Source organism: Tyto alba, unplaced genomic scaffold, assembly GCF_018691265.1.
Source record: "Tyto alba isolate M040663 unplaced genomic scaffold, T.alba_DEE_v4.0 Super-Scaffold_1, whole genome shotgun sequence".
In the NCBI taxonomy this organism is placed as follows: domain Eukaryota; kingdom Metazoa; phylum Chordata; class Aves; order Strigiformes; family Tytonidae; genus Tyto; species Tyto alba.
In genome coordinates, this window is record NW_024881261.1 from 2,925,575 (window position 1) to 2,948,443 (window position 22,869).

General features: G+C 41.3%; 1 protein-coding gene across 4 annotated transcripts in view; it reads right to left on the reverse strand.

The window, feature by feature from the left end:
- Positions 1–22,869, reverse strand: part of PTPRE (protein tyrosine phosphatase receptor type E) — a 110,029-nt gene that overhangs the window by 60,887 nt on the left and 26,273 nt on the right. The gene's annotated exons all lie outside the window — the stretch shown is intronic.

Below are 22,869 nucleotides of genomic sequence, written 5' to 3' on the forward strand. Positions count from 1 at the left end.
GAACCATAACCAAGGAACTCTTAAAAAAAAATAAAAAAATAAAAATTTATTGAGTCCCACATCAGTGCCCATGCTACATCCCTCTGGGGCATCCCATTCCATGTGCAGAGGCAAAGCCTCTAAGGAGCAGAGGCAAGGTGCTCATTCCCCTTTTTTAATTCACGTCCAGTGCCCTTTCCAACAGCCCTAGTACAAGATCTCTACCCAGAAGTTTATCTGTACACCAGTCCCGTCACTGCTTCTTCGCCAACTCTTGCCTCCAACCAGGCTTAAAAAGCAGCTGGAGTATCTCCACTATAGAGACGCCCTCTCTAACGATGCGAAACCCCCTCACTAAACTGCAGAGCACGTGTAGGTCAGCAACAGCAATTTTTTTACCTTTTCATCTCAAATTTGCTAGAAATTGTGGGCTCTCTCAGATGCGGAAAAGTCAGTGTGTAATAATGTCCCTTCCCATCAGGAGCACCTGGGCACTGAGTATCTTAAGTGAAGACTGGAAACCTTAAACTCTGTTAAATAGAAAAATTATTTACATTCTCAACTGTAATTTAAAATATACGGACAAACCCAGGGAAGTCCATTTGCCTTCTATAATTACATTGCCCCAAAGCTGTGCACTCCAGGCAGAAAGCTTAAGGCTGAAGCCTTTATGCATCAAGAAGCACACAGATAATTTTTCTTCTGTAACTACTTCTGTCTAACGTTGAGTGGCTTCTCATTTTTTGCTTCTGAATTAAAATATAAATTTCATTACTGGAACATTATTAAGCTCTTTTTTTTTTTTTTTCCTCCTATCTGAAAAACCAGTATCATCGTCTGAGCATCCCTACTGTCAAGGACAACAGCCTTACGCTCTGATCTGCAAGAACTTAACCACTTAGTAATTAATCGGAAATAAAGCTGAGTAGGAAAACACATGCTATATAGGGTGCTATAGCTGTTATAGTTGCAAAAATTCAGGTTGTGGCTCCTGGTCTCTGTGAGCAGAGCTTAGCATTTGCACCACAGAGTACAGCCGAAGTTCACGATTCCTTATGCAAGTCAACAGAAAGCTTTCCTTAAAGAAGAGCTGATGGATGCACCATTTCTCCTTTTTCTCCTTGAAGTGACATGACAAAACTTCTGTCCCCAAATATATACTTCTTCTCCATGCATCTGCAGGATGACAGGATGCTTTGTGACAGTCAAAGTTGCTGCCTTACACAGTCCTCTGCTCCTTTCCACCCAATTCATGCTTAAAGGAAAAAAAAAAAAGTTACTCTGCCTCCAAGATATGTCTCTTCATCCTTGACGGCTGAAAAAGTCTTCAGCACTGCAGGCAGTACGATTTGCTGAAAGTATTATTTTATTTTCATCTTCACAAATATTTTATTAACAACATCCTACAGCCGTGCGCGGGACAACAAATCGTCCTTCATGCTCAGGGAAGGCGCAGGCAATGACGGAACGCCCGGCTAAAATTCCCATTTTTTTTGCGTGTTGTAATTTTGCAGACGAAACAAGGCCTTTGCAAACGCACCCATCGCTACGCTGCCTCCTCCTTTCCAGCCTCCCCTCCCTCCCCTCCCACCGCGGCTTCTCCACAGCACAGGCCAGCAGGCGAAAGGCGGGTTACGGAGGGGGAGCCCACCCGGGGGGGAGCGGCTGGCAGGCAGCGGCAAGCGAGTTCAAGTGGAAGAAAACTAAACTACACACCAGAGGGTGCATCTGCAGCCTCTTTCGTGCACTGGAGGTGCCACTCACAAATGTGAGAATATCAGGAAAAAAAAATAAAAAGTCAGCGGTCACAGTATGTCAAAATTATTGACAGCATCTCACGAGTAAAGAAAAATGCTTCTGAGCCTTGAAGAAACTTGAACTGTTACAGCCAGAAAATCATCTCCTCTGAAATCAGTTAAAAAAAAAATAATAATAAGGAGGAGGTATAATATTCAGTCTAACATGGTACACTTTTTATTTGTTCTGTATCTTCACACTAAGTTCACGTTACTAATACATGAATATCCAAACCAATGATAAATTGCACGATTACTAAAGAAACTGTGTAATAAACCCAGAATAATGCAAGAAAAGTCCATGCAAATTTACTAGGACCTGTAACCTTCAAAATCTCCAAACCCCTACTGATTCAGAGGACTAGAATTAAGATCGCTTTTATTTAAAAACCTCCTTGTAATGGAATAGTTCTCAGATAAAGGTGTATTTAGGTCAGTGGCTTCCCCGCCTTCTCCAAACACTGTGCTACTTACCCAAAATACAGGAATTTCTCTGCAGTGGAGCTGCTGCATCTTTGAGAAAATGTATCATTAGATCAGGCAACCAAAGTCATATTACTAATTTTGTTCCGATGGCTTCACTAAATAATTCCATTAGGATTTTTCTCTCTTCAATGCCACCTAAATACAAACAGCAACCTTCAATACCGGAACAGGTTTCCTGATCAACTGTGGTATTTATTGGGAACTAATAATGCTTCAACTTCTGTAGCAAGGCTCTTCTTGAAAACCGCCAGGAAAATAATCCATGATACTCACTGCTGCTTAAAACAACGTATTTACGCCACAAATTTTGTGTCTGTGAGATTCGATTAGGTGGCAGAGACCTCACAGCTATGGAAGTCTCACTGTATACTGCTTTAGCAAAGGGGGATGATATTCTCATAAATATACAAGATAAATGCACAGCAACCTTCCCAGGGCTTATATCACCTGAATATTCAGAGCAGAGCATGCTTTGACTATTTCAGACCTGCCTCCCTAACGCTGACTGCTATGTTATCTTTTACTTTTGACTATTCAGTGTTTCAGCCTACTATATTATGCATTCGTAAAGGACAAAATTGTGCCAAAGGGTGCAAATTGTCTGAAATGCATAAATCTATTAACAAGAAAGTCGGGAAGAGCAACCGTAAGCGCTGACAGTAAAACCATCCTATAGCACTTACAGACATTTCAACACTCCCATTCATCTTCGTGCAACCGCCATCCTACAGCACTGCCGGCCCATTCAGTCCAAGAGACGTCGAGAAAAAAACAAAAGGAGTTGGCTGGGGGATGTAGAAGGTGTCCCCTGGACAAGAGCAGACCCTGCAGCTTATTACCACTGACCTTCCCACCGGTTCTACTTCCAGCTCAAACATCGAAGCAGCGTACTGCATGCACCCACTCTGCCTGCAGGTTTTAAATCATTAAAAAAAAAAAAAAAAAACAAACAAACAAAAAACCCCCACCACTATCTGATTTATCCAAAGTGAGTGAAGTCATTAAGCCACAATAAATATCTGAATACGCACAGCTAAATTTTAACCGCTGGCCATTTTTGCAAGAGCTCCCATTTAAAAAAAAAAAAAAAAAAAAAAAGGTTTAAAATGCTAATACACAGCACAGGGCTAAGGCCAAGTATGCACGATGGTAGTCGACCGCAGGGCAGCTGTCAAAAGTTAGATCCTAAAGCAGATTTAAATAGGGTCCTCCCCGGGCATGGCCCTGGGGAGCTTCACCGGGTCCCTGCTGGCCCGTGTCTCCAGGAGGTCCAGGTCCCTCTGGACGGCAGCGCTGCCATCAGGTCTACCAGCCACCCTTCCAGTTGGGTGCTGCTGGCAAACTGGGCACCAGTGCGCCCTGCCCCTTTGCCCAGCCTCCAAACCACACGGCATTTTAGTAGGGTAGGAGAACAGCATTATCAAGTTGATGTATAGCCTCCATGCCTACAAATTACTTCCATCGCTTGCCTACACGCTCAGTAGTCATATTCACCAACTCAGGAACTTGAGCAGGAACGAGCTTTTCTTGCCCCAAAGAAGAGGAGAGAATTATAAATTAAATATCACCACTATATTTAGAAAAGAAGCTCTTTCCACTGCAGTTATAATTATGCGAGTGTCATAACATTTTGAGCTTCCTTGGAAGTATTATCCGCAGCAAAAAAAAACATTTCAGCGTGGCACATTTTCACACTTGCAGCTGTATCAAAGAGTATAGCTTTCAAACGCTTCCCACGAAAATCCAGCACAAGGATCCAGTGCCAGGCACTGCTCTTCCCCCTGGGCTGCACCACCCCTGACACTCCTCAATCCACCCATTTCCTAACTTTCCACCTTTTACTATTCCTAGCCTCAGTGAATTCAGAGAATTTTTTTTCTTGTTGTTGTTGGCTTGTTGGCATTACAAAAGGAAAAAAAATATGTTTTTCTCATCAGAGATTAGCGCAGTGACGGTTGGAAGATGCTGGATGGCCTCCTTTGATGTTGAGAGGTTTCCACTTGACCTCCTCTTTTCCTTCCTAGGTATTTACATCCTGTTGGCTCAGAAAACTGAACAACAGTGAGATACACATCATGACCTGCTAAGGAGAAGCTTAGATCCTTCTCCTAAAAGTGTATCTATGTCACTTGGTGCTAAATTTTTTTCTTAATCATAACAACAGTGCTAAATGATAAATCCTCAGTTTAGCTCTCTTGGCATTTGAACTAGCTCAATAGATGATTCCAAGCAAAATGTATCACTTCAGTAATTCTAAGATATTGCCTCAAAAGGCAAGGATTAGTATTTCAAATACACAAACAAAATTAATCCCAAAGAAATTTAACAGCCCCTGAAACGTAGCAGCTGCAAAATCCAGTGCACCTGTGTTCTGAACTGCAGTGTGCTGGACTCAACTTCGCTACAACCCCTCAAAAAGGAAAATGTAATTTCTAAAATGCACATATGGGGCTGGAAGTACAGTTTTAGGCCTCATTTCTTCATCAAAATTAAAACTACTTGGAAAACAATGAGTCTTTATATATAAATAACTGTCAAAGAATAACTTCATGATGCATGAACACTCATTTCTAAGACGTTTTCAGGATTTTTATTTGTCTTTATACACCTATAATCTTTAATTCCTTTTAATCAACATGAAATACATTGTTCATCTGAAAGTAAGCCAATGTTTATTTGGTAATAAGATGGCATCATACATACGAGAACAGCAAGGCACCACTGAAACCCAGGGAAAAGGTATAGGATTACATTTTAAATGAGAAAACAATCTGTTGCCTTCCAAGGAAGGTGAATATATGTGGCTACCTCTAGGTAGTTTGAACAGGGAACACTTGACTATTCATTTGCATTGCAGAATAGCTCTGCAGCCCACAATGAAGTCTGACTGGAGAGTAAATAGATTGTACAAAAATTATTTTCATTGTGACCACATTTAAATTACTTAATCATATTATTTTAGTTGGGAATAACTTCCGAAAAATGGCAGCTGTGCAGAATTTTTAAATGCATCTGCTGGAATGCACTTAGATATACCCCAAAATAGGGATTCCCTATAAGCAACACATACATCAAGTTAGGGGAAAGACTCTATCATATTATGGAAAGCAGCCTAATACATGTATGCTCCTGACAATGGAAATTGTAAGCCTATAATACTTTTCTATTCCATTCTTGTTAACCAAAGGATTACAAAATCCATTCCCATCCCTGTGTTTTTCTAACCACTTTAGGTAATACAGCCAATACATACTTATTGAAATTCTTCATGCAAACCCAGCAAAGCCCTTGAAATTTAAGCCAAAAACATTAAAATTATATTTAGGTCTTCTTTGGGGCTATTTTATACATGTATTCTATATAGTCCCATCAGTAACGTGATAATCTAGAATAATTTTGAGGATTTAACTGCAAACTCACAGAGCGGTCTCCGAAATGCTCAAGATCATCTCAGAATGTTCTGGTTTGATGTTAACTTGGGAACAGTTCTTTAAAAAAAGGATAACTTCAAACACTTGAGCAAAGTCTTATATCTACTGCTAACATACTTGTAAAGTGCCCTTGGAGACTTCCTTGTTCAAATGCAGTACAACCCAAGATTACAGTAATCATTAAATATTATTTCTGAAAGTGTGGCCAGAGATTCTTCTCCATCTCTTAAGGACAGGGAACTATACTGGACCACAAATGGGAACTCTGGGCAGGATCCAACCATATTGACTTTCAATTGAAACAGGAAAAGGTTTTATTTACTTACGTATTATTTGCCCAATATCCAAAGTTGAATCTCTGCAGCTGAGCATGTGACCCACGTGTTACGTATCATTCAGTCAAATCACTGTTTTATCAAACCTGAGAACTTCCAATTCTGTATTTTTAAATATTCTTTAATGGTCAATCGTCAATATTTATTTTAACTGGCTGTTTACTTTGCAACAAAGGTAACTTAATCCCTGATTTTAATATCAGAGTAGCGATGATAATTTTTAAAATAATAGGTCAGAATGATCAAACCTACGTTTTGGCCTTATGTATAGTCAATACTCATCCTATCTATACATTCAGAAAAGAAACAAACCAAACATTCCACTTTCTCCGGAAGGAAGTGGCATATGGAGCTGATCTCTCCCACCGTCAACTTTTTTTCATGTATAAACAAACAGATGAAAGCCATCACAGGCTTCAAATGTTAATAACGGGAGGAAAGAGGTAGGGGTCAGGTCTTTATTGCCAACTCCGAGTTCTCCATCTTAGGAAAGGCAGATTTAATGGATCGAAAGGTATTTCCTGAAAATAAACTAAGGCTGAGATTACGCTTATGGAAAAAAGTTAGTATGTTTTTCTGAGTCATGTTTGTTCATTATCTTCTTGAATCCATAGTAAATCTTGGAAACTGGTTTTATATGCTATAGTGGAAGCAGTAATTCCCAAATTATGTAGAGGGCTAAAAATATTTCAGCAAGTTGCCTCAAAGTCTAGTTTCTCTATGAGAAAAGCAGCTTTCCCACAGATGAATTCACAGTATCCATATCTAGAATTTAAAAACAGTTTATATTTACTTCTATATATCCTAAGTGTAAGATACCATATCAGGTCTTCAAATCAGGTATAAAGTAATGGTGGAAGGATAAAAATCCCGTGTCTTAGATCTGAACTCTGGCACTTTGATCATTTGGAAAATTTCATTGGGCAACTTTCAGTGCCTTTAAGTACCTAAAAATGTATGGATTTAGGCTTTGAAACCAAAACATTCAAGTAGTTTGTGTAAAGCCAGAAGATAAGCCCAAAACTCCAACCATCCAGACCTGTGGGTGCCGTTATTGGGAGACACGTCTTTCCCCGCACCAACATTATGAACTAGAATAAAATCAACTTTTATCAGTTAAAATACCTAAGCCTTCATTTACAGTAGACACACAGAAATCCAGGCAGGGTAGTATCTTCATATACCTCTCCAGTCTCTATCAGCCTTCTCCATTTGCTGGCTGCAGGCTCTCATCTACTCGCCTTCTTTCTCCCTTCCCTCATCAACACAGATCAATAGTTACAATGAAGGAGCCAGAAATAATATGAGAAGGCCCCTAATCTTCACCTGACCCCACGTTTAAGAAGGAGCTGTCACTAACTGTGATTAAAGGAGGAAGAGAAGGAAGGAGGCGGCCCCAGCACAGCATCACTGCTTGCAGGGCAGGAAGAGCTGATGAACGAATAATCGTGCTAATGGGGCAATAATCCCCCAGTTGCACAGGACTCTGCTCAAGAAAAAAAAAAAAAAAAAAAAAAAAAAATTTAAAACAAAAAAAAATAATAATAAAAAAGCATGGTCTAGCTTGCCAAGCAAACTTGACTTTCCGTTAGAAATGGTAAGATGTCTTTGAAATTTTACATTTATCAGTTGGGCAAAGCAGCAGCTATGTAAAATAGGTGTTATTAAAATGCCATATGTAATATCATATGGTATTTTCTTACATACTTCAGTTTCTTAGCTAAAGAGGACATGAAATGGTAATTCTATGCAAAATAAGATCTGACTCAACAGCACACTGCTTTTGTAATTACCAAATTCCCCATTTTTACTGGTGTGTTTTCAAGTTTTGTTAACTAGTTTAAATAATTTAGTAGCTTCCTGAGTAAAAAACAAAACAATTTCAGAGATTTGTGTATAAAGAACTAGAGTGAAGCGATACCTTGAGGACTGACAAAGGAGCTCAATATTCAAAATAGGTTTCTTGCATTCAGAACATTACTGGATGCATGGCTACTTCCTCCAGTGTCTTAAACTAAACCCCAAAAAGTAGACCTTAAACTGCACCTGCAGAATCAGGGCGTTCTGATTTTACACACAGACTTATACCTGTATGTACACACATTTCACGGGGACTACACACAGAACTGAGGACTGTAGCAGACTTTTAGTTTTTAATCTTGCACTTGAGGTAGCTTTATCAATGTAATTAATGCAGTATTTCTTTTATATTTTTGGCATAATCTCATTTATTTTTCTTGAACCAACAGTACAGGCTTGCAAGTGCCTTCACCTGAGCAGTAGAGAAACAGCCGTTGCCATTTGTTTTTATTGACGAGAAACTCAAAGGAGGATGTGCTGGCGCTGCAAACAGACACTAATAATAATTCTTGGCTGCAACAAAATTTGAAAATCTCTCGTTTTCCCAGAAGGGGCCCTTATTTTCTTTGGTTGCCATGGCGATGTTGCAGTATAGCTACTATGGGTTTCTGTAGCTTCCCACCCGGCCCCGGTACAGAGTGGGGAGAGGAGCCCTTTGGCTGGCAGGGCACGGCCACCTCACCGGGTTCTGTCTGCTCCATATAAAAGCGACCTGCTGCCTTCTGCTGGGGCATCCAGGGCAGGAGCACGGAGCTGCAAGGCGCTGGCGTCACGCGTGCTGCCGGGAGCCGAGTCGCGAAGTGGCCGGGGAAGTTCTGCCAAGCAGGAGCCTCTGCTCCTGCAGCATGGGTTAACTGGAGGTTTCTCTCCAGAGGCTTCACGTCGACTCCGAGTAGGAACATCTTCCTCGAGCTCTCCAGAGATGAAACTAACCGCCGTGCACTTCTTATCCTCTGCTTTCCCACCGACAAGACAAGGTCTGCATCGCTCCTGTTGTTCTGCACAACTCGGACACCCTAAAATATTTACTTGAGAACATTCTCCGGTTAATTCCGGCAAAGTTACTGATGAATCACAACAAGAGATGCATTTATTCGCATTATTCATGTCACATTAGCTTCCAGTCAGGCCTGCTTTCTGCGTACCCTACGCAGCACATTTTCTCCTTTTGGAAGACTTTAGACCACACCGTTACTAGGAGGTCTCGTGTAGGACAACAAGCTTCAACTTGTAAATTCAGGCAGACAAAGGTACAAAGTCCCATCACCCACGGAGCTTTACTCAGGAGACGTAAAGCCTCATATAAGCTGGCTACTACATTTGTCTTTGCTTCTGGAAGGGTAAAACAGAGGGTTGACACTCTCGAAACAGACTTCGTCCCCCATGGAAGAGAAATGAGCAGACTGCAGTCGGATTTACTGACAGGTTTATCCGCTCTTAAATGGGAGTATTTGCTGAGAGCTGCAAACTGCAGGTTACAAATCACTGCAGGTTACAAATCACAGCCGGGGCAAACGTCGGCGGCACCTCGACAGAGGCTTGTTCTGCAGAGGAGAGGGCTGCATCCCTTCTGCAACACCCCCACACCCCCCAGGCACCAGGTCTGTCGTTTCCTGAAGGAGCTGTTGAGAAGATGGATCCTTCAGGAGACAACAGATGATGAGGCTGCAATGGCTTTTCCTTATCCTTCAAATACAACTGCTTCGAGATCCGTGGCCTGCATGTATGTACACATACATTCCCACGCACCATTTACAAATTATTAATCTTTCAGACTATAAAGCCCAAAATGAAAACACAACTCAAAATAGTTTACATCCTACAGTCAGACCTTTCCAACAGAAAATATTCAGACTAAGCGTGAACTTCTCCAACAGTCCCTACTGCCAAACTTAAATTGTGTGTCAAGACATCCTTAAAAATTCACAAGTCAAAAAGCCCCACAAACCAAAAAAGCCCCCAACAAGCCGTGGTTTGTTCTCTTCCTTCCATAATAATGAGAAGTCATATGAGCCCAGCAGAGTCATCGGGAGAATAGCTAATGATTTTAAACCTGATTATATCTTCTTAATGAACCGGTTTGCATGCGCAGTTCCGTGCGGCAACATGTGACTTGTGCCAATCTGCCACGTAACAACCAACCGGACTGTTTAAATGTAATGCCCTTCGAATACAAATGTGAGAGGGCTTAACAGACGGATTAAAAATAAAAACCAAAAAAGAAAGCTGCTTCCTTTCCTTTTACTGCTCACTTTTTTTTTTTTTTTTAAAAAAAAAAAAAAAAAAAGGTCAAATCAATTCAGTTGAAGCTGGCTAAAACTGTGTATTTAGGTTATCCTGCACATCCAGCAGTGTCAGCACGATGAGCAGACGCCTGGCTGGGTTTCGGCATAAACCCCTCCTCGTGTTGCTCAGCAAAGCGACTTCTGCGCCTTCGCGCGATGGCTACAGCAGCACGCTTAGCAAACCAGGTAATACAGCAGGAATACCAAAAATTAAATAATAATATATAAACTTACATAATAACCATATCCTGGGAGTCATGGGGTATAACAAGCGTTACTGGGAAAATACTAAAGAAGCAAAAGGCAGAGGAATCCCCAGCACTGGAACAAGAATACCACTGCTGAAGGCTCTCGGGGCTGCAACACCAGCCCCTTAACAAGCACGAGAGTCAGTTTGTTTGAAACATTAAGGTTTTCATCTGCAAGCCCAGCTGACAGCAAACATATGTTCAGACACTGCCAAACCAGACAGTGAAGTCCAAACAGTTAGTCTGTAGTAACTGTAATATTTTTTCGGTTTGTATTTCAGTTGGGCACAGACTGGTACGGTAAGTGTCCACATCAGTGAGCGTCACAGGGACATTAGAGCTGCTTTTCTGAAGGACACAAACACTGTACAAGATCGTCATTGTGAATAACCATCTGAAAGGTAGATATTCCCCAATTTACAACACCAAGGTCTTTCCTGACCCCACAGACTAAGAGCAGATGAAAATGAAAGGTTCTGCTTCCTCCAGACCTTGTTTTATTACCATTTCAACACACCCGGTACATTATTCTGCATGTGACATTTTCACCCCAGCTTTGCCTGCCAGCTGCAAAGCTTGCTTTACATCTTGGCCCACAGTTGACTATATTCAATTATTGCTGCAGCTTGGAATGGGAAGCGGTGAATTTGTTTCTGCCATTTTCTCGCTCCATTCCAGCACACCTGTAGCTGTGACTGCTGTTTGCTCCCATTCGTTTCCAATTAGAGTCAGTACGGGTTTATTAACTCCTATGCAAATTTCAATCTATTTTGAAAAAATTTACATGGAAAAAAAACAACAATGTTCTTTAAAAATTATAAAGATTATTGTATTGTGCATGAGCCACAGCACAACACAGGTCTTCAGTTAGGGAGGACTTCAGCCCTGATACCTTGACCCAATCAAAGTCCAAGCTCCTGAGACTTTCTGCTAAAACACTGAACTTCCTCTCCATCACCTTAACAGGGACCTGTAGATTTAAGGAGATACAAAAAGCTGCGGCGTGCAACTGTTCTTTGTGTCAAACTCTTCCAATGAGCAGAGTTCACTGTAGAAGTTCACTCAGACCGCCGCTACCACGGCTTTTCCTGCTGCTGACGTGACACAGATGATAAAAGTCCAAGTCAACAACAGAAGGAAAAGGAAGGTCAACCCAACCTTCCCCCATGCCTGCAGGTGCTCTCAGGAACAAGTCCCTCCTCCAGATTCTCCCCTCTGTGCTCACGTCAACACCACCATCTCCAGGAAACCACTGTACTCTTGCCTCCAGATAACAAGACTCCTCAAGAATTAGCAGAATGTCTTTCCAGAAAGAAAGAAGCTAAGGAGGAATTTTATAACCTTTATAATATTTTGAATGTACGTTTTCCCTCTATAATCTAATAGGTTCATTTAGTGCATTCAGGAGACACACAAGAAGCCAGAACCACGTGGAGACCCATAAACCAGGCGGTTCTTGGATATAACACCCGGCCTCGCCCAGACAATTTTTTTAAGTCGAGTCATTTTAAAGCAATTCCACTATTCACGAGAAGTTGCCAGGAATGGTTTAGTTCGCCCAGACTTCTGGTAACTACCCCATTCAGTACAAAACCCAGCAGATTGCTAGAAGATGGAGGCACATCTCCACATGTGCTACTTCATGTTTCGCCCAACGCTGCAGTTCAGATGGAAGATAATTCATTAGAGGAGATAATCAGCTGCTTATCATGAGCAATGGTTCGTTATTTCAACTCAGAAACTCAGACCTGTTTAACACCTATCTAGTAATCCTCAAAAAGTTGACACTTTGAGAAAGAAACATTACAGTTTTGTGATGGGAGTAAGTATTCACCAGCATAATTCTAAGAGCTCAAAAGGCTGCATTTTCTCTTTATGCAAAAAAAGAACCGAAAGAAATCATATCTTCTCAGAACAGCGTGACCCTGCTGGAGAAAAGAGCTGCTGTGTTTTCCCACTGGTGCCTGGAACAGACAAAAGTGGAAGCTGATGACTAAAGGAACAACTATAAATATCTGAAGTAGTCTGGATCTAGAGAGTTGCTTGCCCTCACTGCAATTACCAAATAGTGTATTCAGCTTCACTGATGTTACTGTGTGCAACAAGTTCATTTACACCTCAATTAACTTCAAGAAGCGCTTGTTTTCCACAATTAATGACAGTTCCTCCTTCCTTTTACTATAGTCCCTTTTTTTTGCCTCACCCTTAGTGCAGTAAACCACCGCCTCACTTGTTTCAAATATGGTTTGAAAGGGAGTGGGTGAAACGATTAAGAAAAATGCATTTCCACCACATGTAAAGGAGAGTAAAAGAAGGAAAACCTTGCACTGGGTGGGAGCAGATGGATGCCAGACGGTTTCTGAGATGCAGCTGTAATTGTGTATATTTAAGCAAAATCAGGAAAACCCATCAAAGGAAAAGTCCAGCACAGAAAACAGAGCAACTCTGGTACCAGCCGGAAGGCTGGAGGCTGCTCCGGGACCTTGCCAGGTATGAACACCACATTGCCTCAGAGGCTTGAAGTCAAGTTTTCAACTCAAGTTGGGAGAAAAATTACAGCCTGCACAAAAACTTTCCCACAGCAGCATTAGCAGACTGGGCCAAGAGGCTCCAGTTTGCCATTCCTTATTCATAAATAAAGAGTCCTCATAAGTCCTTTTTTTTTGTTTGCTTCTTTTTGGAAGGAGACAAGGAAGAGGTTGGCAGGGACTTCAATCAAAAAAACGGCAACGTGGTGTTTAATCAGCAGATAATTTCTAGTAGTACATTTCGAGCAATAAAGTGAGGTCAAAAGCATCACTCGGAAGGAAAAGGAACTGGCAGATGTACGGTAACTGGGAAAATATGATGGGAAATAAATCAAGAGATGACGAGACTTCTTCCCCAAAGCACAAGCGGAGGCTGACGGTGAGGAAGGTGAACCCTCCTGCATACCCCCACCACCACCCCCCAACCCAGCCGCCAGCAGCCCGCACTCCTACACTTGCCATTTGTCCCATCCACAATTAATACACAATCCCTTTTCCTTCTGCTCGGATATCAACAACATTAGCATATGTTTGTGCACTTTGTTAATTAATTTGAAGCAGTTTCATTCAGGAGTAGTTTGGCAAGAGGCAGTGCCTGATGGAAAATCCAGCTATTGATTTTCCTATAGGTTGCTGTCATCGGTTCTACTGCCTACTAATAAACAACCTAAAGAATAATTTGCTTTCCAATGACAGCTGGTGTCAACAACAGTATGCATTTACTGTCATATTTCTGCAGAATAAAACCTGTTATTTTATTATTTAATGTGCTTTAAAATCGTTACTGGAATTCCTGATGGCATTACTGTTGATAAAACGTACATGTGTCTTGAATCCCTGGCAAAGCACTAAACATCCGCAGCCAGTTCGCATTCAGATTCTCATCAATTCTTTTCAAGACATGGTATTAAAAAGAATTGCCACTCTTGAACATATTTACTAAGGAACAGAAGAAAAAAATGTATGTGATTAATAGTACAATAATAATAGCAATAATATAGAAGCATACTCTTGGGAAATACTTAGCACAAGCAAATTTCGATTGCTGCTCGGGGCATTACAGCAGATTGCTATAGCTCACAAAAACATAATTTTGCAAGGATTTCTAAAATCATTTATTTCTCTTCCTTGCTCTGTAAGTTGGATTTTTGCATAAAGGAATGTTTTCCTTTGAGGACAGGGATAAAAAAAGGCAGCATTTTTTCCCACCAGCCCTTGACAGCTGTCTCTAAGACACTATGTGTAGAAAATACAGAAGAGGGTCCCAGTTTGGAACATCCTTGGAGTGAAACATGGAACAAAGTTGTAGATTTGACCATCATGTTTAGAGATGCTGGCCTATTTCATCAAAAAAAAAATACTATTTGGTGGAAAATACCCTTTGGTCAAATGTGGGTTATTACCATGGGAATAGCTTTTTGGACTGACTGTATCCTGGATTTAAGATCAAAGAGAATGATATTTCTATTTTGGAAGTAAAGTATGTTAACTTAAAAAATAAAAATAAAAAAAGTCCAGCGTTTGTACAGGACACGCAGTTCCAAATCTGCAAGCTTTATTTTCACAAACCCAACAGCAGATAACAACAAGAGCAGAGCCTACAACCTGGTACTGTCTGGCAGGCACATGTCCTGCCCTCGCTCCCCGTCCGTGCCAAGCACCAGCAGCATCCACCGAAATAACAGGGTAGAAAAGCTCCTCCTGTTGTAAAACCAGTTGTTTTTCTGAAAGGGCAGATTTTTATTATTTTTAAATTAAAACACTCTTTTTTTTTTCCCCCCCCCCCCCCCCCCCCCCCCGCTCTGTCTCATTATTTATTATGGCATGCTCTGAAACAAGGAAGCTGGCAAGAGCTCTGCGTCTGCCTGAGCCATCTGTTTCTGCTTACTGGGAACCTGCTGGTAGCCCAGACTCACGTGGAGGATGCACAAACACACACTCCCCTGCGCTTCAGACAGGCTTGGCGTCCGGTTAGTCACTGACGTGACGTTTAGGTCATTTATTTCACGTTACCCGTTGAGGGTATAAGAGAAGATAAGTTTGTGGGGAGAACGCAAGGACGGGTGAAAAGCAGATTTCGCGTCACGGGAGGAGCACGAGGCACCACGAGGCTCCCGGGAACGGTTCTGTCCCTCCCCAGGGGATTAGGGGGACACTGAGGGGTCCCAGCCACAGCCTGTACGGACACGCTGGGGTTGCTAATCCAACCTCGTGGCGGTGCAATCCTCACCCCTGGGGCAGTTTGGTGCCAAATGTGATTCCACCCATCTCCCCCTCCCCGGGAGGTATGTCCACCTGGAGAGATAAGGGCTGCTAATGGCAATGAATCAGAAGGTTCAGGAGCCTGGCTCCTGCCCCCCACCTCGGAAGGGGTGATCACAGTCCAGCAGCTCCTAACGGCACACCTGTACGGGTGAGGTGATCAAAGGAGAACGAGAACAGTTGCACCTTCATCAAATTCTTGTGCAACTGCTGGAAGATACCAGAGTGGTTCATTGATCAAGCTGGGCCCCACAAAAAACAAATGACAAAAGTCAGTTATCTGGGACGCTACCCGATAAATTGCCACTCCAAGTGAGACCCTTTGAGCTCTCCTGAGTTGCAGCAGGGCTGTGACCAGCAGCCCCCCTGAGCTGGGACACCTCTCAGCTATCAAAAACCTGAAGGTGTTGGCTGCTGCCAGAGCTGACGAAGGGCCAGGGCCAAGTCAACCCACTCGAGTCTCAATTATCGCCCGTTGAGGAACGCCAAGGCATGGGGAGGATTTGCTCTAAACTCAAGGAGGGAGCTTTTACTTTGAGCTAGCTTCTCTTACTCTTCCTCATCCTCTTACTCTGCCTATTGGTGTGTGGGTATATCATTTATTTTATTGGATCCAAATACTTTGTCGTGTGCGTCTGTGTGTTTGCATGTTTTTAGTTTTGTGTATGTGCACACACACATATATATAGATATGTATTGATTTAAGACACCATATAGTAAGTCAGAGTGAATCTTGTCATCTTAGAATCTGTAGATAAGTCGCTATTTTAATTACAACATTTTCCTGAATTATTTTGTGTGTATTTAAACCGGTTAATGATCAAGTACTATTAGTTATTAATAAATTTTGATTTGTTGTTAAATCATCACTGTGCTAATACTTTCATCCGCGACACACGGTGCGTGGCTCAGGTTTTCACCAGGGAATATTACACAAATAATTTGTTATTCCAAAATTTACACAGAGCCCCCCCTGTACTTCCGCTTACCTGCGGAAAACCCGAGCACCTGCAGATAGATACCCCACACCCCAAGGCCCATTTCAGAAGATTAATTTTCTTTTCGTATGGAAAAGAACTTGAAGTTTTCACTAGAAGTGATATTTCACAAGTATCAAGCCAGATTTTTTACGCATCATAACATGTTCCCATTACTACTTCTGTTGTAATAAAAATACACTGCCAGTACGATATAGCTAATTAAATGGTAACTTTTTAATAAGACAGCTAGAAAACTTTCTAATTGCCTTAGGCTACAGAAATGTAAGCACTTAATTTTAGTTTCTGTCAGACACAGAAAGAGCCTAAAATAACTTAAATAACACTTTTAGCCTCAGAGGATATGGTACTAAACCAGTCAAACCTTACTCCCTTTTAAAAATCCTTTTTGATGAAACACATTTAAAATAGTATCACCAAAATCTACAGTACAAAGCAGTATAATTGACAAGTGCACAGGTACTAATATTTTTACTTCTTTTATTTGGCTGGTCTACATTTTCATCTTGGATTTTGAGTAATTGGTTATCACTCTGCAACAACTGAATTTCTCGAAAACAAGGAATCTTTCAAAGAAGTGAATATTTAAAATACCTTCCTAGTTCTCTGTGTTTCCTGGTCCAGGGAACATGATCTTGTTGGATCTTTTTCCCCGTACATTCTGGACCACAGTCACTCAAAGTACAAATATAGACTTGTACTTTTAAGCCCGAGCCATAGTATCAGCTTCATAGAGAGGAGACACACATGTACATTTTAAGGTAAAAAATATAGGCCCAAGAGACTAAGGAAGGAGATCCTCCAAATTATATTTCCAACTCTTTTCACCTAGGTAATTCATATTTTGCTGTTTTAGAGTCCTCCCCCCCCCTTTTTTTTTTTTTTTAATTTTTTTAATTAATATTCTTGGAGAGATTATTTCAGGTCAATCAACTGACAGACTACTTAAAGTAATTTTGATTCATTTTCAGTCCTTTGATCTAAATACACTAGCTGAGTTATAATTCAGCAAGACCTGCATATTAGACTTGTTTGCACTGTCCCAGTCCTGTCTGCCACCCCCGCCGGTCCCTCGCCGCCTCCCTGCACCCCCGGCCGTGCCCTCCCCTTTACAGCATTTGGGCAGATTTAGCCCAGCATGGCAAAGTGAGATGCACACCATCTCCTGGATTTCCCCTCTATGGTCCCAAAGACAACACATATCTAGAAATACAGGCACGCCTCGTTAAATTGCATTATACAAACTGATTATTTTTATTTTCCTTTTGTTTACCTGCTTCCCAACAGCTGCAGAGCTGCCCAGGAACAAACGCCACTGCCCCACGGGATCCATTTTTTCAGATCAGTTGAATGCTGCTGTCTGTCAAACTCGTCTTTTTGAATGTATCAGCCAAAAAATAGGGTGAGCTTTTTTTATAGAATAAATTCAGTGTGCTTGTGTAGTCCCACCCTGGTGATGAATATTTTGCTTGTGGCTTTAGCATGTGGTAAGTGCTCATCCCACAGATTCAATGGAATAACCTGAAAGGCACTGGCCACGTTATAACATCAAGATTTTCCTCCTGTGACTGGAAGAGGAAACGTTCAGGCTGATCAATGACTGGTTGAAGCTGCAACAAAGTCCCCTCTTTTTTCAACAGAGCAGCTACTGAGAACCTGGCCATGTATTTCTATCCTCAAAAATAGCAGAGAAAATCTACCTGTGGTACAGGTAAGCAAAATTTTCAATATACAGCCCTCAGTCTTGTCACACCCTACTTACAAATACTGGGGGAGGAGGGAAGGGGAAGTTGCAGGGAATTTTTTTTTCTGCAATTTTCCCTTTACCCCAACAAGTGCACTGTCAGCATGCTCCCACGCCAGCTGCCTCCCCGCCGCCATGTGAAAACACGGCTTGGGAAACTGAGGCTCAACTTCTTTAAACCTACTCAACTGCTGGCTTCGATGCACTGCTCGGGTGCCCCAGCTCCCTGTCTCCAAAGGTGGGCTCCTGCAACTTATTTGCAAAAGATTAAATTCCAAATCCCATCTCCAACTATTTTGTTTTTTCAGATGTGTAGGGAAACATCTCATGAGAAGGAAAAAGGAGAGAAATTTCGTGTTTGAAAAAGATGCACAAGCCTGAGATAGCCGGCACATGTGGAAAAAGTCAACTGGGTTTTTATCATCAGGTCAGGGTAATTTTAACTATATCTTGTTTCCAGAGTCCAGCAGGCTCTGGAGAACTGTCTTTTTACAGGCATCTGCAAGAACAGAGCGCTGCACTCAGTGAGCTGACAAAGCTAATTTAAAGCCTATGAGATGGCCAAAAGCAAGGAAATCACTTTCTGGGAAGCCACACCAACTGACAGTGTAACTCACACTCATTTTCAGCAGGGTGGTGGGAAAAGGAACAGTAAGAGTTCACCCGTGTGCTTCGCGGGACTGTTCCTTTCACATACCAACAACAAGGTCTTTTTCCTAGATGTGATTAGCAATTGTTAATTGTGGAAAACTCAGGCGGCAGATAAAGTTCAGTTAATGAAGTCTCGGGAAGACTCACAAAGAACTCGAAGCTTCATTACATGGAAGACCTGATTTTTTTTTTTTTTTTTTTTTTTTTGCAAGAAATATTTCTGGCAAAACCAACAATGAGATAGATTGAAGTCAACCTCTTTACACAGAGAGAAGAAAATGAAGATAATTTGCTCATGTATTTCTGAGCACAGCATGCCTGGCAGAACCACTCGCTCCTGCCCTGGTAAGGATTATCCCAGAGACCTCAACTGCAGGAGGCACTGCCGGGGTGCTGAAGGCTTCTCCCCATTTCACACACTTTTCAACTGCAAAAAAAATAATATATATACATCCTATATACAGCATACTGCAGTGATGGAGAGAAATGGAACCAAGCTGCCTTTACAAGCAGCTCTGCAGGCTGTGTCTGAAACATAAGCCCTTCCTTTCCCATCACATCGGGCATTAGCTACAAAAACCTGCCCTGTGGCATGCGTATTTTGTGCTTATGATCTGCTTTTCCAGCTCATCATTAATGTACGATTTAATGCAAGTTAGGTGTCTCATAAAACATATCTTAGCCTTATCAGAAGTCGCACTGGAGCAATTCTCAAAAGAAATCCGATCCTCAATTCTCCCTTCATACTCAAGTATATCGCATACCTTTCCTGAAAGGCCACCAAAGAACCGTACTTGTGTTGCTGAAAAATAAATGAGACAAAATTATGGTAATTGTAACTCATTTCCAGGCTCCAACTGATTTTTGCACCTATTTCACGGTCTTAATTATTTGGCCGTATTAGCAGAAGTAAGCTGCATAAAGCTTTTAATAAATAAGTAAATGAATCGCTGGAAAGCAGAGAGCCAAGTCTAATTAACAACAAAATTGATGGTAACTAAACTTAGGTCAATACTATTCTGCAAAAAAGCACATTAAAAAAAAAAAAAAAAAAAAAAAAAAACCCAACAACATAAAAAAATCAAAACACACTGGCTTCCAAGAGACCTTTTGTCCACAGGTCAAGTAGATCGACTCCAAAGGGAAATGTATTTGTGGGAGAAGAGCAAATTAAGTCATAAACATCCTGTGAAACGAGCTCCCCCCATGTCTGAAGAGAAGCTTTTCGGTCGACGCCAAAACCACCAAGAAAGCTTTAAAACGTCAAGGAAAGAGCCAAAGCCATCACCTTTCTGCATCTCCTGGCTGCTCAGTCACCACCACCTGTGACCAGGTCAGCGAAAGAAAACGCAGACGTGCAGTGACAGATTAATGCAGGCGTTTTGCTGCTAGCAACAGGTTCAAAAGCAAAGCGCATGCTGTCACTGGTGGGCGACTCTTAGGAAAACAACAGTGCTGAAGGAAAGACAAAAGGCTTTCAGCAAAGCCACATAAAATCCTGCAGTATGCCTGAAAATTTCTTTTAGGGAACAATCTGTAGTGTTTTCATTCATCAACATCCTAGAAACTTCGTTCTCCCTGTCACACACACAGGCGCCGTGCTTTGATTCTTTCAAGGAACCAACTACAGGCATTAATTAAAAATAAAGAACAAACCAGATCAGCTTAAGTTGCTTCCTTAAAAAAAAAAAAAAAAAAAAAAAAAAAAAAAAAAAAAAATCGTATTCCACAGCATGCTAATTAATAGATCAGAACCAATATTTGGCTGTCATGATTAAGAACAGTCCATTTGCACCATTTTTCTCAACAGCAGATCAATGCAATTGCAAATCTGGCAATTTGCTCACTAAATGACTTTCCAAGATGAGTTATTGAGATAAGGGAATTCCTTCTTTAAAGTGCCTTTGAGCTAGTGAAAGATGAACCTGCAGGGAGTATTTGCAAAACAATGTCCAACACCATTCTTCAGTAATAAAGCAAAACTTTTACTTCACGTGCAATGACAAGAAAATGTGAGGTTAGGTGGAACGGCAAGACACTTTTATTTTTCCTCCTTATTTCACAAACACTAATCACTGAGAATAACGTTGTGATGGAGGACACACCCTAAAGATCATATTTGGAATACATAAAGCTGAAGTTCTTGACTTCATTTATTTTAATCAGGGGACACAGGTGAAGATCTGCTAGCAGGTAAATCACTTTTTCTGCCCTTTACTCTTCCTGCTCTAACTACTTACTGGTTTTCACAACGGTGTTTCACAAGGAGCTGTGCTGGTGTCTGGACAACAGAAATAAAAGAAATACTGTTCTTCGGGGAACTAGGAAAAGGATAAACAGGGAGGTGACAAAACCCGCAGGTTTAAAATTATTCGGTTTGGACAAAGTTAACATTTCCTGATCAGATTTCGGGGAAGGTATCACACCACTCAATCGTGACCAATGCAAACTGGTAAACTAGGGGGAAAGGCTGACCGTCCACGCAACTGGTTGTCTCTAAACTCGGTGGATAAAAAGATCTCGAGAAGCCTTTGCTGGCTCTGAAAAGGCTCCGAGCTTTCTACCCATCCCTGAGGACCAACCCACCGCATCCCGGGGGCACTGATGGCTGCCAGAAACCCAAACAATCCGCAAAGTTACCTGCACAAGCACCGCTGAAAGCAAGAAGATTTCTGAGCAAATTGCAGAGGTTTTGGTGCAGAGGTAAGCCATGCACTGTACCCGCGGGAACTGGCTACAGTGGCTGAGAGCTACAGCTATAGCCCACCATGTCCCTCCACCTCCCAGCGCTGATAATGAAGTGCTTTTCTAAATATTGCCCAAAAGAGGCCACAGGAAATCTTCTAGTGATTCATTCATCACCAGTCTCTCTAAAACAACACGATTCCCCCAGCACAGTATAATTCAAAACTTATCAGCATACCCTTCTGTGCAGCTTCTCAACCTTTTCTGTCCGTGAAGATCTAAATTTAAATACATTTTCTGTTGTTACTTTTGATGCCTGCAGAGGTTCCTCTTGTGGAGGGGAACCCTTCCCTGCTTCACCACTAAAGAAACTCATTAAATATCCAAGACTTTTACCACTCTGACTTTTAATTAGTGCATGCTCATCCACGTATGCAAAATGCATCACAAACCCCACAAAAGTAGACAGATTATAAGATGTAACTGCAGCAACTTAACCAAAACTGAGTTATTTTTCAACACTGAAAAGTCAAAACAGTAGAACTGTCTGTTAGCTTTCATATATGCACAGCTATTTATATATACATACACATATCATAGCTACCACACAAAATACGTGCTCGCTCTCTTTACATATATATATATATATTTATATATATAAAAAATCTTACTTCCTTTGCAAACTGTTTCTGGTGTTACACATCCTGGTTTAATGGGGCTAGCAACAGCATTATTTTTGATATAAATACTACCACAGTGGGATGGCTCAAGAAGATAAGCTCTTTCTAGAAAATAGGTGGTGGTAAGTATTATCTTTTGATCACTGAAATATGGGTTCACTTCTTTAAAACTGTTTCTTTAAAACTGTTAACCATGGACTGTAATGATGCTTTTACTTCAAGTCAAAGTAAAGTCGTCAAGTACACCGATCCAATTTACATTACAGGAAAACAACCCTTTCCACATTTAAACAGAGATCTCACTATAGTCTGTTACAAGCATTGATAATTCAGGCATTACATAAACATAAAATTTTACTTTCCTCTGAATCAAGAGAATTGTTTTGGATTTCCAGTGTTACACCAGCTAACAGCATGGCTAAAAATAGAAGCATAACAGTACACCTAGTTCGTGAAAATTAATTTAAAATATCATTCAATGAACAGCTGTAACCATGGATGTTTTAAAGCAGTACAGCACAAACATCTGCCATGATAAGCTACGCTATTCTGTCAATACAGGCTCTGAACAGAAGTGTTAAACATTTTGTTAGACTAATCATAAGTACTAATAAAAATGAATAAATTAAGCAGATTGATGATAAAAAGTGTCAGGATCTCCAGCGTTTTGGAATAACGCTGTATATACCAGAGCGCAGTTGGACTCGCGCACAGATGTGAACTCCCTTTCATAAGTCATTCAGAGGATTCATTATTTCTTAATTCACAGTTAACAGTAGCACATACAGCTTTTGGCAAGGATTTTAGGTGGGCATCAATGCTGAATGAGATAGAATCGTTTAGGCTGAGAAGGACCTTTAGGGTCGTCCTGCCCAACCTCCTGCTGAAAGCAGAGCTGAGC